This window comes from Pomacea canaliculata, linkage group LG4 (genome assembly GCF_003073045.1).
Source record: "Pomacea canaliculata isolate SZHN2017 linkage group LG4, ASM307304v1, whole genome shotgun sequence".
Lineage (NCBI taxonomy): Eukaryota > Metazoa > Mollusca > Gastropoda > Architaenioglossa > Ampullariidae > Pomacea > Pomacea canaliculata.
In genome coordinates, this window is record NC_037593.1 from 21249645 (window position 1) to 21265367 (window position 15723).

The 15723-nt window shown below is 39.2% G+C and overlaps 1 long non-coding RNA gene across 2 annotated transcripts; it reads right to left on the reverse strand.

Annotated features, from left to right (window-relative positions):
• Positions 1 to 893: 893 nt before the first annotated feature.
• Positions 894 to 11886, reverse strand: LOC112562765. 2 transcript variants are annotated; one of them, XR_003098924.1, is made up of 6 exons: positions 11542 to 11886; positions 11160 to 11216; positions 10557 to 10702; positions 6996 to 7100; positions 4188 to 4314; positions 894 to 2665 (listed from the first exon to the last, which is right to left on the reverse strand). It is a non-coding gene; the product is annotated as an uncharacterized LOC112562765 (long non-coding RNA). The 2 variants fall into 2 exon arrangements; XR_003098923.1 differs by having other exon boundaries at positions 11775 to 11884.
• Positions 11887 to 15723: the final 3837 nt, after the last annotated feature.

A 15723-nucleotide genomic window follows, 5' to 3' on the forward strand; every position in this document is an offset into this window, starting at 1 on the left:
TATGGTACTAATACATGTATATAGCTACTGTTTTTCAGTATGGTGATATAGGTATGTACCGTATTTCCATACATGACAGCTGTATGTAGATACTATCTTTACAATTGCTGATAGTTGTACAAAGCACCATGATTCCTTAAAGTGGTAGACGCGTATGTTCAGGATGCACTATGTTTGTCAACAGTAATAATACTTTTGTACATGTGGCTAATGAAACTTTTTAAAGGAAATCGGCTCACGTTTTCCTCCAACTTTTTAAGTATTCTTTCAACTTGAAAGAATTTTCTATACAAGCATTCATCCAACGGAAAATACAAAAAATGTTGACACAACACACATAATCCACGCCTAAATAAATCAGTTCCTCTCACAGCTCTGGTTTAAATTTCATTCTTACAGTCTCTGTTCATTTGTAATCGTTGTTCTGCACCAACATACTAACTCTGAAAAAAACAGTTAAAGGCCTTAGAAGTATCAGTCTGCATACAAGTCAGATGGTTTATGTAAGTGGCACTATAATGTAAGGTCTACTTTCTACTCAAGGCAGGCCACGTCTTGACTCCTTCACTTTGCTACTCACAAGTTATTCTGCAAGACATGACATGAATATACATTGAAAAGTTGATTAATTAATAACAAACAAAACCCATGACATCATACTCTGGTGGTCACTGCATGTCGCACTACAAATCACTTGCTCATTGTTCATGCAGGTGGTTGGTGGGAAAGCTGTAGATTCACTGTACAGCTGTCAAATAGCTGAGTTTTCAAAGGAATAAAGAGATGGCAGGAAAGGTTTTGACCTAGTGTGTCTGAGCACAATATTCCTCTCCAAACTTATCACATATTTCAGTCTTAAGCTTGTCATGATAACAAAGCACATACAAAAGCCAGCAACTTACCAATTATTTTATTCAGTGTGGAACACTATTCTAGTAATAACATTGTGTATTCTTATCTCATGCCATGTCTACTTAGAAAAACATCTTCTGTTCATCTTTTCTAAAAAATATGAGCTGTTCCATGTCACTAAATGACACTAGTTTGAAGCCAACTTCTAGGTCATGACCATTGATATCTTGATCATCACACAAACGATTTAAATAGACGAGCTCCTTCCAGCAGTTCAGTCTTTTTCGAGATAAAAAAAGGGAACAAAATGCTAATGCACTTCCTAGTAAACACAACAAAAATTACTTCTAATAAAAACTCTAGACATTCATACATGGCAAGAATCGCTTGGTACTTTCTGTTCTCGTTATCCTTCTCCCCGTTGCCACCATGTGCCCTTTAGACTTTCAAATGACTTCCCACACCATTTTGGAAAAAACAAATCATACACACATCTCTCTTGACATCAGTTGTGAACAATCAAATTAGAGGGGTCATTGAGAAAAAAAGAATGTGCATGTTTCTCTATGTGTTTCTGCCTGGTACATACACTTCTTGGAATGTATACGGCAGACACACAAGTATGCACACAGCTGTTTCCATTTAAAACATCAGATACTATATGCATGATATCAGGGAGACTTAAAATGATCATACTAATTCTACTTGTACTGGAAAGCCTAAATATATCATCAAGCTGTCTAAACACTGCTAACACGATATTGGGACCACATGATGCCATTTTTCTCATGTTTAACTCTTTAACACCCAAGACGCATTCACTTAACCTCCTTGATATCCATCCTAAGTAATCCTTGGGTTGGAATTTTATGTTGAAATTGATAATCTTCAGTATTTCTCAGAAACACAAATTCATTTAAAAGGACAGGACTGCCCAAGTACTTTACTAGCTTACCAGGAATGAGTCATCTGGTTTTACCTAAAATTGTGCGCCCAAGTGACACTCTAGATACAATGCCAAGGAGGTTAATCTGCTTCAGACATAAAATAAATTGTTCAGCAAGATCTCCTTTAACTCAAATGAAGGCTCTGTCATTCTTCAGCCTTGAGAGGCATAACAATTATTATAGTAAAAAAAAAAATTTTTACAGATAAGCAAAAACGAAAACCTTACTATAATCTCCAATAAGTATTCATTCCATGGTGACAGCAAGTTACTTGCAAGATAATCAATAAAACTTGTAATTTAACATTTAGGTTAACTTATTTCTAAATGCACAAATTGTTTCATATAACAAGCAAAAAAGCGGGCATTTCGACATCTGTATGACAAGACATTGCCTAATGAACTGCACACTCCTTGAGAACTGTCATCCTCTTTCATAGAACTAAACTCTTCACCGTAAGAATTTGGGAATTTAACAAAGTTACCGTCTACTGGAGGTTTAATCAAGTCATCTCTCTCATCATTTCTACAAACAGTGCAACTGCTCTTGTCAGCAGTGTCAGCACTGTGTGCCTTAAATATGTCTCCTCTTATGCACTCAGCAGTTTCATACTTGCTCTTAAAACCTGAATGTTTTGTGAGTGCTTGAACCCAAAGGTTGTTCCAACGTCTCATGCTCTGCTACTGACAGTGCTACCATTGACAGCACTGAGAGCCATGGCTACAGAAGAAATCAAGGCCTCAACGCCAGCCAAACTGGAGGTTGTACTGGAAGTTCTGATGTAGACACCGTCGTCCTCAACCCTTTCTGCCATGGCTTTTCGACTCTTCAGTATTGTCAATTTATCCTTTTCCTTTTCATTGTCCCTAGACAACCAAAAATATAATGAAATAGTGCACATTTGATAACTAAAAACTATTATCTTTCATACACATGGAATTAATCTTTCATACACATAGATTTCCTACAATCCCATTCGAAAAAAATTTACATAGGTCGGATTGTTGATTTGTTGACAACTCTTACAGCAGTATTTAGTCTGGTCCTGACATGAAACAAGCTCAGGTTTGGTTGTTAATCTAGGGCCAAATCTTACTGAATATTATTCATGGAAAACTCTTCTCTCGCAGATGCTCCACCACAGCCACAGCTGTTTACCATTCATTATTCAGTCAAGACATTTTCTCTCTATTTGCATTGTGTACTCAAAATCCTTATTTTTATTTTCTTAAAAGCAAATTAACAAGGACACATTAGACAAGGATCTATTTGTTTTACATCTACAACCAATTGAAAAAATATTAGAAATCAATACAATGGATTTATAACAATATCTCTCAGAATGCTACCTTTGCAATAAAACAAGTTGACTTTCTTCATCAAACCTGGAATTTCTGCACTAAATCAGAGGTCTGGAACATTTGCTTCACTGCTAATTACAGTGCTACTTAAAGTGAAATCTGCTAACAGCAGCAAGCAAAAGTGAGCAATCAAAGTACTGATGAAAGGTCAATGATAGTGATCTCTAGCTGAAACTTTACTTTCCGGGGCTATTCCTCTTGTGTACTGAGGACACCTATTATAGTAGTTGTAGTGCTTGCAGTGCTCTGTTCCCTTACCCCTGCACCTCCTTCCACCCTTGCACCTTAGCTCTTCCTAGCTATAGTTGGTCAACAACTTCATTGGTACTCAGGCAAACAATGTCACAAATCTAGCTACTCAACATCTTCATAACTACAGCTCAACTGCATTTATTTGACATTGAACAAATTAGATGGCTGCATAATGGTGCAGAGCATGGCACATGACCATAAAGCATGTGACGAAGCACTCAAAATGTAGTAACAACACTGAAGAAAACTCTATACTCAATTGCGACAAGGTGAGAGGGCCTGCTTGGTAGAGAAGTAACATTGCCACAGAGACTGAACATGTATGTTCCTTGTATTTTGGTGTACTAAATCTTACTGAACTTCAAGAGGGACATAAACCTGGAAAAAACTTTTTTGTGCATATTCTGATCATATTGGATCTCAAAACCTGACAGCACATACTACAAACTAAACTTTCTTCCGAGCTGACTGTAATGAATGACTTATCTTTAAGGAGCAATTATGGTTTTAATGTGTCTTCATGTAAGTCTGTAAAAAACAAAAGTGCTCATAAAAAGGACTTATGATCATGGTCACACCTTGTACACCAGGAGAACAAATAGCCATAAGATAAACTATCTCAGTGATTACTTTTCTGATACCATAGTTTATCATCTCACTAACTGGAAAAACCATAAAGAAAATAAGTGGGTGAACACAGTTCTCCCAATTTCAATCACCCAAGTTTTACTACTAGTGGTGTACAAGAATATTACTCTGCAAAAAGGTTACTAACCTTGCATGACAGCTGGATCCTTGAACATTTGTTACTTCTCTTGTGTAGGAAGCAGCTGAGAAGTGCAGCAGAAAAGTTCCTCATGCAGTTGGCTTACCCTCATGTGGCAGTCTTCCTGTTCTACCAGCTAACAAGGAAATAATATTCCACTTCAGTTTTTGTATACATATGTATCTGATATTAAAAGAATATTATAGAAATTATCATCAGATGTTCAGTTTCCTTAAATATGTGAGCATGAGTGTATACTAGGGTTCCTGTGAACACTTTCACTTCATTTTTTTATCTACATATGTATCTGATACTAAACCAATATTATACACTTCATCAGCAGATGTTCCAAACCTAATGAAACCAAATCTTCATGCCTAATTTCTAGACACAAAATAGTGCATATCCAATCATTCCAACAACCTTGATTACAAACACTCATTACAGTGAATGCAGTCCATGTCAGCTCTGACCTACATCATTACATCACAAATATAGGCAAATAATTCGAAAGTAATTTCAGTCATGACATCTCAAACATGTTTTCTTTTTAATCAGGGAAGTGGCAGTTGGGAATCCAATCCATTACAAGCAGCTGAGTACTTCAACATTGTCTTAAATAAGTGATTCTTTCTGATTTGAGCTTTATTCAGACAGTAAAAGTTCATGTTTAATTACCTTAAAGTGATTACCTCCATTTAATGCAAAATGCCTACCTCAGCTTACCACATTTGGGCTATTTAAAAAAAAATGTAATTCTTTCCCCAACAGAAATATATTTTTTAATCAGCTTTCCGCACTCAAATTTAGAATAAATCCCATTTTTTTATCTTTAGCCAATACAAAAGTTATGTTTCTTTAATTTCAACTTGTCTCACATGCAATTAGAATCATAGTGAAAACTAACATACTTAAGTTTTCAGTCATGAAATCACTTGAGTAAACTTAAATCAGTCTAAAGTGAATAAAGATTATCTACAATGAGGGAAATCTCAAGAAACAAAGAAATTCAGACACTGTTGCTGGAAACTTTCAGCAAACAAGTTGAACATTACACACTTGTCATGTTTCACTAACTTCTAAACAAACAAACTACACTTACAGAAAACTTGTAGTTAAATTTAAGCCAAGGGATGTAACTTGTGGAGAAATCATTCAGCTTTTAAATTCAGCCTTTACTTCCCATTACCATTACATCATGGGCTTGTATTTATGGACTGATGTCTGCATGCCAAGACTCACTCTTGGCCTCTTGCGAAGTGATCTGCTGTTGTCAAATGCCTCGTTTTAGTAGTTAACTGCAGAAATCGTCTCCCAGCAGTCCAGGGATATTACTACATGATTAGATCTCATAATGAAAACAAAAATTGACAATTATGTCTGGAGCACTGGAGCATTATTAACAGCAGTTGGGCATGTCACTAGCTACAGCTAGCCACTTTGCTACCATGGTACTGAAAGCTCATCATCTACAAAGTCTGTGCTGATTGTTGATCTACATTCCTTTCCTTATTTGCCCAATTTGAAACATCAAGGATGTCTGATCCCAAACATGTGAATTATAGTGCAAATGACTTCATACAACCTTTTATTCTTATTCTAATAGTTAACGTGAAAAGATAGGAAACTGCAGTTATAAAATATCATTGAAATTGTCAGAGTGATTCTTCTTTCAAGCAGAAATTAGTAATGATAACTTTCCCTTTTCAACCATCTTGAAACAGAGAAGAATCAACCAGTACAGACATGCAACATGTATTATTGTGAATTGTTTAGTTAGAACATCTCTGTATTGAGGCTGCAAAACACCTACGCAAAGTGTTGCCATAGCAGTGTATGTGGTAAGTTGCAATAGGTCTTGATTTGGGGATAGATGGCATCTTTGGTGTTAGACATCTAAGGGGTTGTGTCATTCACGTGATGTAATTTGAAACAAAATTCTGGAAAATAAATGGATGCTGCTAACAGGAGATATGATAGCAGCAAAAATGTAGACAGTCATTTAAAAACCACTACAAAATATCTGACTGGTAGCATGTTCCACAACGACTGGACACCAGGTTGACCACAGTAGTTCACAGGAAGCAGAAGTACAACTAAGATTGTTTCATATTAAATACTGTGGTGTTTCAGCAATTTTACATGCATTTGGACAAGTAACAGTCGTTTTGAAGTATGTTCGTACAAGTGCAACTAGCAGCAATATAAGGCCTTGCAGAGATCCACCAAACAAGCTGTCCTTATTATCAGCAACTTAATGGCCTCCCTTGGGTTGATCAGATCACAGGGTGGTCCACCTTATCCCAAGATACCCCCAAAAAGGTGAAGACTGTTAAATCACGGGCTATACAGACAGGAAGACGTCACTGTGTGACTGTTTGGGGTAATGGATTGACAGTTTTTCACTGACGGATGCTTTCACCACAAACAATTCGCAGAAAATGTGCCTTAATCTTCTTCTGTGAAGACCACGTTATTTGCCAGCAATAAAACACGTATCAGAAAAAATAACAACAAACTATAAAACTACCTGTTCACTAAGAAGTATGCATTCATCCGAAGTAATATAGGACAGGTAAGAGATCTACACACAAAAAAATTGATTTAAAAAAAATCCGGGTGATGAAGATTTTATATAAAAACAAGGTGGAGATGAAGCTACAGGGAGGAAACACATATATCAGCGCCTGTCCAATCAACATATCATAAATTAATCCTTGTACTATCATCATGATACTTCAAGCAGTAAAAAAAAACATACTAAGTGGAGTACAGTAACACTGTGCACAATATTATAAGCAGCAAAAAGCAACCTACTTGCTTAGTCTTGTCCTGTGATGCTAGTAGTCAGTCTTCAATCTGAATATGGTAGGGTTGTGTATGGCCCTGTAGTTGCTTGATGGCTCTCAAAACAGTCTGGATCTTGAGAGAAGGAAAAAGAAGCTATGATTGCTAAAAAATTAAATTCCATAAACTTTGTGGTCACAAACATGGTTACCTGATGCTGATCTACAAAATGATAACAGATATCACCTGACGAGGACATCTAATTTTTTGCGTTAACCCTCTAATGATTGCTAGAGTCCTGATGGAAATCCAACCAAACTTTCACTATTTATAAAAGTCAAACTGTTCATCTCAACATTCTGTAATTTCTGGACTTTTACACTTTAGTGGTGGACTCATCGTGGATGAAATGCATTTTAACATACCGGCAAAAATCATAGCATAAATTACATTCTATCTTTAACAACTGGTGGGGTGGGTACAAATAATAATGGGTACTTGTCAAGTGCAGCATCACAATCAAGATAGATCGCACTGTCTGTGCAGACCAGTCATAACAAATGAAAGATAAGAGCCAGTGGATAGTGAGAAACATAAAGGCACACTGAACAACATAAAGATGAGGTACAAGAGTAAAAGGTAAAGCAATGGATGAAGGGATATAGATACTACAAACAGTGTAAAACAGTCGTTACATGATGATTAGCATGACAGACAGTATTGCCAGGAATTTAAGAATACTAATTCAGGGATAATACTTTGAACTAATTTGTTTTCAGAGAGTGTGTTAATGTACCATTGCAGTCTGAGTGGCAAATGTGATATGGAGGAGAGTTCCACTGCTTAGCAGCACAGAGGAGAATGTCTGTTATTCATATAGAATTGACTGTGTAGGAGGGATAGAATGCAGGAGTCTGATGAGGACTCAAAGTTTTGTGCAGGAGTATAGATAGACAAAATTTCAGTAAAGTAGTCAGGCGGAGGAGCCTTACAAGATAAATGTCACATGCTCATTGATGAATTCCAAGAAATAAACATAGCATCATCCAAATTCTTCACCTCACCTTCAATGCGTATGCCTAACCTAATGGTACTTCTTACCTCTGTGTCAAATTACCCATAGATTCCCTTTACAACTATTTGGTTATACATTTCCCATTCTTCAGTCCAGATAATGCCTTGTGGAGTGATGGACCTTACAAAAGTTGCTTCCTTATTGTACAGTGATTACAGAAGCGAGTGGTGACATCTTTATACAATGGATGAACAAGGAAGGCAAACTAGTTTATGAGAACTGGAATAACATGACTAATTATGAATTTGAGAGCTTTATGGGCATAATGATTTTGGCTGGTGTGTATAAAGCTCAAGATGAACCGACAGAACAGTTGGGCGACAAGGGGCACAGGAGAGCTATTTTCTCCAAAAGTGACTCACAGTGAGATTCCTGCCATTGAGGAGAGTACTTCAATTTGATGCTGCTGAACAACGTCAAAGGTGACCCGATAAAAAGCAATCATCACTCTCTAAAATAGTTTATGTTTGGGTAGACTACATGAGCGAACGTTACAAACCCTCAGAAAATAAGACTGTTACTGAGCAATTAGTCAACTTTAGGGGCAGATGTTTGTTGAAACAACATATTCCCAGTGAGCCAGGGAAATATGATATAAAAGTCGGGGTCTTCTGTGAAAGCACAACATCTTCTGTTTTGCATTCCCCCATATGCACAGGAGGAATAGCTGATCAACTAAGCAAACAGAACCAGGGTGAAAGAGCTGTGTTGGACATGATCTTTGGGTTAAAAAATAGCGGAAGGAGTGACAACTTCTTCGTTAGCTTTGGGCTGCAAGAGAAACTTCTTGCTAAGAAGCTTACCTTCCTGGGGACCATTTGAAAAAACCAGAAACGAGATTTGAAGTGTTCTTCCAGAACCAAAAGGGAGACAAACAAATACTACACTCTTTGCTTCTTGTAATCATGGGATGCTGGGGCTAATTTGTATGCTTGTTTGTGTTCAATGCCATTCCAGCCACTAGATCTATATCATGGCCCCCCCCAAAAAGCCTAGATACTAGTTACTTTCAGCACATCTAAGAAATAACCGGATGTTGTCAACAACCATGGTACAAAAAAGCCTCGGCTGCTTTTGCACTACAACAAGACACAATGAGGCATCAACCCACTTAGTGAGGGCTCAGCTAGATGCACTGTGGTTGTATCACAGGCCACACTGTGTAGGATAGCCACTTCTGATGATGGAGAGTCAATGATGTTAAGCGTGACCTTCACTCTATTTTCTGACAGCGGTGGGGAGATGATGTCGTAAGGCTGAATTGCTGATGGAGAATCAGACAGTTGAGATGAGGAACAAGCATCATGCAGCGTTACTTATTTTGTCTATCTTTAGCCTATTGTCACTCTTGAATGTATGAACTTGACCAGCTACTTGTTTCTTAGCAAGTCTTCTGCCCTGGGGCTGTGCTGGCCTACATGTCCCTGAGTTCACATCAAGTTTGTTTAAGGCAACATAGTTGAGAGCAAACCACAGTCTTGGCATTGAGGAAGCAAAGGTGACGGCAGTCAGTGAGATGCAGGGAGCAAGAGGCAGGATGATACACACACACAAACAAACACACACCCACCAGATCACATCACTGAAGCGCATACATCCACAATCTAATATACACAACATGCAGCAACGTATGTGGTTCGTCACTAAGAAATGGAAAGCGGACTGGTCCACACTGATCTACCATGGTCCACACTGGTCTGCCATGCTCCACTCTGGTATACCATGGTCTGCACTAGTCTACCATGGTCCACTCTGGTGTACCCTGGTCTACCATGGTCCCCATTGCTAAAACAACGACAAGTGTCACTAACGAAGGCTCAGTTCAGTCAAAAATCCAAAGCAAGATGAAAGAAAAGGAGACAGAAGTCAATAGTGGAAGATGTCTGTTGTAAGAAATGATGCAGCAAAAGGAAGGGAGATCATCCAATAACAAAGGCTAACGGCGCAACCTCCATCAAAGATGATTAGGAGAAACCAAAACTCAACAGAGATCCACAGATGATACAGAGAACTGGTCCAACCCCCTACCCCTCACCCATTTCACCTAAGTGACATCACTCTCAATCCTAATTTCTAAGGCTAGTGGAGGCAAACAGTACAAGGTATTTCAATGTTTATACTTAGTCGCCTACAATAAAGACAACCGTCGGCAACACAGTTTTACGGAACATTTTCCTAAAAATATTATAGTGATCTGATAAAAATAGATCGTGATGGAGAAATAAAAAAAATTATTTACACAACATCCACAACCAGAAAGTCCCAAACCATCAAATATTTCACATAATATCAATTACACTTAATCACTATTATCTTGTCATTTCATGTTGACAGACTACAAGATTTACCAATCCGGCAAACAAAGGGAAGTAATTTAGAGTACAACTATTCTTAAATGTACCAACAGTTTCTTCCTTTGTTTATTTCATCACTTACACACAGCGCAGTACTGTGGAATTATTATTATTACTATTGTGGCGATACCTCAATCAGAAGCTACTCTTATTCATTCTCACCCAAGTGATCTTCACATATCTCTGCACTCTGTATCTGGTGATAATTTCAGTTGTGAGTTCCCTCCAAAATAGGTGAAATACAAATGCTCTCCAGGCAACTGATAAACTGTCATCAACCGAGTAAATGCCATCTGGAATGCTTGTTCCTGAAGAAGATTTGTTTAAAGAGCTTACTATAATGCTAAGAGCTAAGTTAACAGGACAACATATTGTGCTTATTTAAGCTTATATGACAGCAAATATGTCTACATGTAAACATCTATGCCTAGGATGAATGTTTGTATACATATGTAAGAAAGTGTATGTGAGTGTGTGTGATGGAGTAGGATGGGGGATTCAGAAATGTGTGACTATACGTAGCAGTGTGTCGTCAAAGATCTCACTTAAACTGCTCAATGCATGAAGAATCCAAAACTTTAGTAAAATAATAGCTGATAGTAAACTATTTTGTCAACTATACATCATTCTTTGAAGTAATCACCAAAAGAACAGTAGCCAAGCATCTCAAAATTTGTGTGACGTGTCAGATCTTTGCCTACATCATCAAAGTCATTGTGTTAAACTAAAGCACGAATGCACTTCTGCTGAGTGTTCACAACTTACCTATAAATTGGCCATTTCAGATTGTGGGTACACACTTCCTTGGAAGATTGGTTTAAACTGTAACAAAAAATATTTGGTTTTTATTTTATTTTGCTTTTTAACATGCCTAAAACTGTTTTGTCACTGTGTGGGTTGTGACTACTTAATGACCAGCTCCATTAGTAAGAAGCTAACAACCAAGTTGAATTAATGATGAATGCATGTGTATGTGCAAGGATTGTGCACCTACATATATTACCCATCTATATAAAATACATGCCTGCTCTCTCACACACCTGTATCACTTTGTTTTATTGTGACTGAACAATGTATTAACACCATGCAAACAAGTTTACTTTTATAATAATAATAATTAAAAAAATAAAATCAAGCTCTTTCGTACCGGGTTCATGCCCACATTTGTGAAATATGTCCCTTTGTAGCGAGAAATCCTTTCCTCGCTAGGAATACGATTCTGGGTAGAAAAGGATTTCCCGCTACACCAACTCCTTCATTTGGAAGTACCGATGACGAAGGTACAAATACATGGTCATGACTTTTAAAGAAATTCAAAAAAGTTGAACAAACGTTAAAACAAGACCAAGTCGATGAAGACTCAGGTCTGCTACATTTTACCCTCATAAGGTGTGCTTAGGTTTCCAGATGACACTGCCTAAGAGCGAGCATTCTAATGTCCAGGGTGACTTGCTCCATAACGCGGACGGTGAGGCCATTTTGTATCTGAGCGAGGGGCAAGTCATTAAATTCAGTCAAGATGTATTGCTTTTTACTTTCTTTTCCCAAAACACGCATCAATTCTAATTATATCTATACAGTTATTTTTAAGGTATTGATTTATTCAAAATGTGAATTGCATGTGTAAGATTTATTATTTTTAATGTCATTTCAAAGAAAGACGTCAGGATCCCTTGAGTAGCAGACGACAAGAGGGTTGAGACAACTCCTGTACCGTGTAGCCAAGGACCAAGGTGGAAGAGCGTCATGCCTATGTATTAAGATTATACAATTTTTGGTATTATATTAACTCACGCGTAGTTCTTGGTCTTTTGAAAGTGTCTTACTAGATTACTGTCGTGCAACACATCCCGTTAGGAATAAAAACAGAAGGGAGATAGCTCCTGGTTTCATTCAGGATTTGTTGTACCATGGATTATTTCCCTTTAATCGTTGAACACCTCAACCGATCGTGTACTTTATTTGAAAGTAGGCAAGTCATTAAATTCAGTCAAGATGTATTGTTTTTACTTTCTTTTCACAAAACACGCATCAATTCTAATTATATCTATACAGTTATCTTTAAGGTATCGATTTATTCAAAAAGTGAATTGCATGTGTAAGATTTATTATTTTTAATGACATTTTAAAGAAAGACGTCAGGATCCCTTGAGTAGCAGACGACAAGAGGGTTGAGACAACTCTTGTACCGTGTAGCCAAGGACCAAGGTGGAAGAGCGTCTGCTTCCAGGCGGACTTTGCAGCAAAAGAGAATGTTATAGTTATATTGATCGGGAGGTTTTTCCCATAAACTTGTTAAGATTTCCTTTTTTTGTTGTAATTATTTGTTAATTATTTGTCATTTTTGGTTATTAACTTTTTTCTGCCCTTTATCATGCCTGTGTATTAAGATTATACAATTTTTGGTATTATATTAACTCACGCGTAGTTCTTGGTCTTTTTTGAAAATGTCTTACTAGATTACTGTCGTGCAACACATCCCGTTAGGAATAAAAACAGAAGGGAGATAGCTCCTGGTTTCATTCAGGATTTGTTGTACCATGGATTATTTCCCTTTAATCGTTGAACACCTCAACCGATCGGGTACTTTATTTGAAAGTAGGCAAGCTCGCATCAAGTCCTAAACTCGTCTTAAAGCAATCGTATTAAGTCTTAAAATGTTATTCCCTGTGAAAATACATCATATATATATTTTGTATCACCCACACCTATAAGCATGCTCACAGACTTGATATCTCTTTTTTTTTACAGCTTGAATTGTAATGCATGTTGTTGGATCGTGCACTTCAGTTGGTAAACATTCTAAAAGGCTGGTGAATTATAGGTATAAAACTTCTTACTGTCTTACATTGTCTTCAACCCATCACTTGATTTTCCTGCATTTCTCAACGGTTAGCGCCTGTCACCAATACAGTAAGATTGGCTGCCCTGGGTTCAGCTCCCGTTTCGGGCAGGCTGTTTTTTTTTTCTGCATGTGGCGTCTGTGAAAGGTCTGGCTGCCTTGCCGGGGTATAGTTGCTGGCTCGGCGTTAAACAGCAAGTCCCCTCATTCCCCCTCCATTTCTCAAGCACATTGTAGATTAGCGCGCGCTCGCGCGTAAGAAATGAATGCAAAACTATTTCTCAACAGTTCGCAACCCTCCACTTCCAACAGCGCAATGGCAGCATGTGGCCTATAAGTCTACTCCAGTCGGTCTAAAAGGCTAAACACAGCGTGTGAGCGAACAAAAGGCACGTGCGCCGAGGACACCACTGTAACACCACACCGGGCTCTGGTGCAGGGCGAAAAAAACTTGCCAGCGCTCGTCACCACAACAAAGACGTCTTTAGCACAACGGGCTACAGTCAACTATGGCAGCCATCCACCTTAGAATTATCAGTCATTATTATTATATATTATAATACAACCGACAACACGGCTGTACAGCAAACAAAATATTAGTAATAACAATAATCATGATAAATTAGATTGAATACTATCACACACACTATACATATATAATGACACGACCTGACATCAGGTCAGTGAAATCTGACTATAGCAAAAACACACTTTCCTCCCGGCAGGTGCGCTTCCTGGCTCTGAGTCCGTGTCCGACGAACACTTCACCTCACGACTTGTACACCTCCCCAGTCTCGCTCATAGCTGGGAGTACGGCACTGTCCTCGCGACTGAATGCCCCTCGACAACCAGTAGTGGACAATCGCAGAATTGCCTCGGCACACAACTGTCACAACAGGGTAACATCCACTGGTCACAACCAGTTGCCCCTAGAAGCTGGTGGCAGAGTTGCTGTTGCCGGTTCCACGGTTATCCCCTTCTTATCGTTTGCGAGGGTGGAGACCTCTTACTCACTCTCCAGACTGCAAGTGCCAGCATGTAGCGCTACGTGTTCACGTGTAACGGACCTCCCTCATAGACATGCTGCTTATATCTGTTACAGCCTTCAGAGACTCACGCTAGTCCGTTCAGTTGATGTTGGAGAGAAAGTCTGTGTTCAGCCGCAACGTGACGTCACGTAGCTGCATCGTCTTCTCCTGGGCCTGAAGGGCTCCTCGCTGTCGTCCTGAACACAGGCAGCCACAGTTATCTTCTCTCTCAGGGCTTGCAGTTGCAGGCGGCGCTGGCGGCGGACATACAGGAGAGCCTGACACGTCAGCCTCGTCTCCCACAGACATGGACAGAGTGGGCGTGGCACAGCACCATGAGGCCGTCACGCGTGTCCGCTGCTGACGTCATCACTCACCCCAAACTGCGAGCAGTCAGGAGGGGAAGGGATGTGAAGGTCAGCTGTCCGTAACATAGCGCTCCGTGGCGAGAGTTGCTGTAGATCTCCTGCATCTACGGACAAGATATGGCATGCTGGGTGATTCCCCGTCCCCACAACTCATGTCATCATCTACCCCTTTTTAGCAGTCCCAAGTCATATCACCACCCACCTCTGTAACGGTCGCCACTACAACAACGTCAAGGTACAGGGGACGGTAGTCGGTTAATGTGCATGGCATCATGACCGTTGACGTCGCTTTTTTATTCGTTTGCGGTGGTGTGTCACGAGTCATCGCCACCACCATCGCCATCAGCTCAGCTCGTATCTTCATGCACTACGTCAACGACTACCACCACTACAACAGTCATCGGCACAGATCTACTATCGCGCCATTACAACACTGGGCTACCAGTAAGAGGAGCTTTTAGAGCCAAACTTCACTCTGTATCTGTCGTCTGCTTCCCCTACCCACCCCAGACACGCGATGCCCAGAGGTATCGTGCCCTCATCCTTTCACAAGTTTCTCAAATAAGAAGTCGGCTATAGTTTTGCAAATTAGCGTCTTCTTTGCCATTTGTTACCCAGCCGTTAATTACTTTAACCGACGGACAAAGCCTACAATCTCTGTCTCGCCCGATCTGTTACAGGCGCTTCATTACCAACAGATAACGCCACGCTCCAGCCCGCAGTCCCATGTGTTTAGTGGGATGGGTACCCGACACCTGGCTAACCTCTCTTTAATGGGATCGGTATACTTAGTACGTCCGAAAGATTTCATATGTCTGCAGGTACTATTCCATCCAATGAAAGGGATAAGAATTCAGTCAACGAGAAACTAGTGCCACTGATTGAAATCATGTGTATACTGTATTACATCCAGTAGATAATGATATAATTATCATAAAGTGAATTTGAACATATTATTCCATCCACCAAAAAACAAAATAGTTCCTATTATCAAAGCTTCAGTAGTTTGTCTCCGCTTTTCTTCTCGTGTCCGTTTTGTTCAACAATAAAACTGACATAGGGTCGACTTGGCTGTGATGATAGAGCCGGGG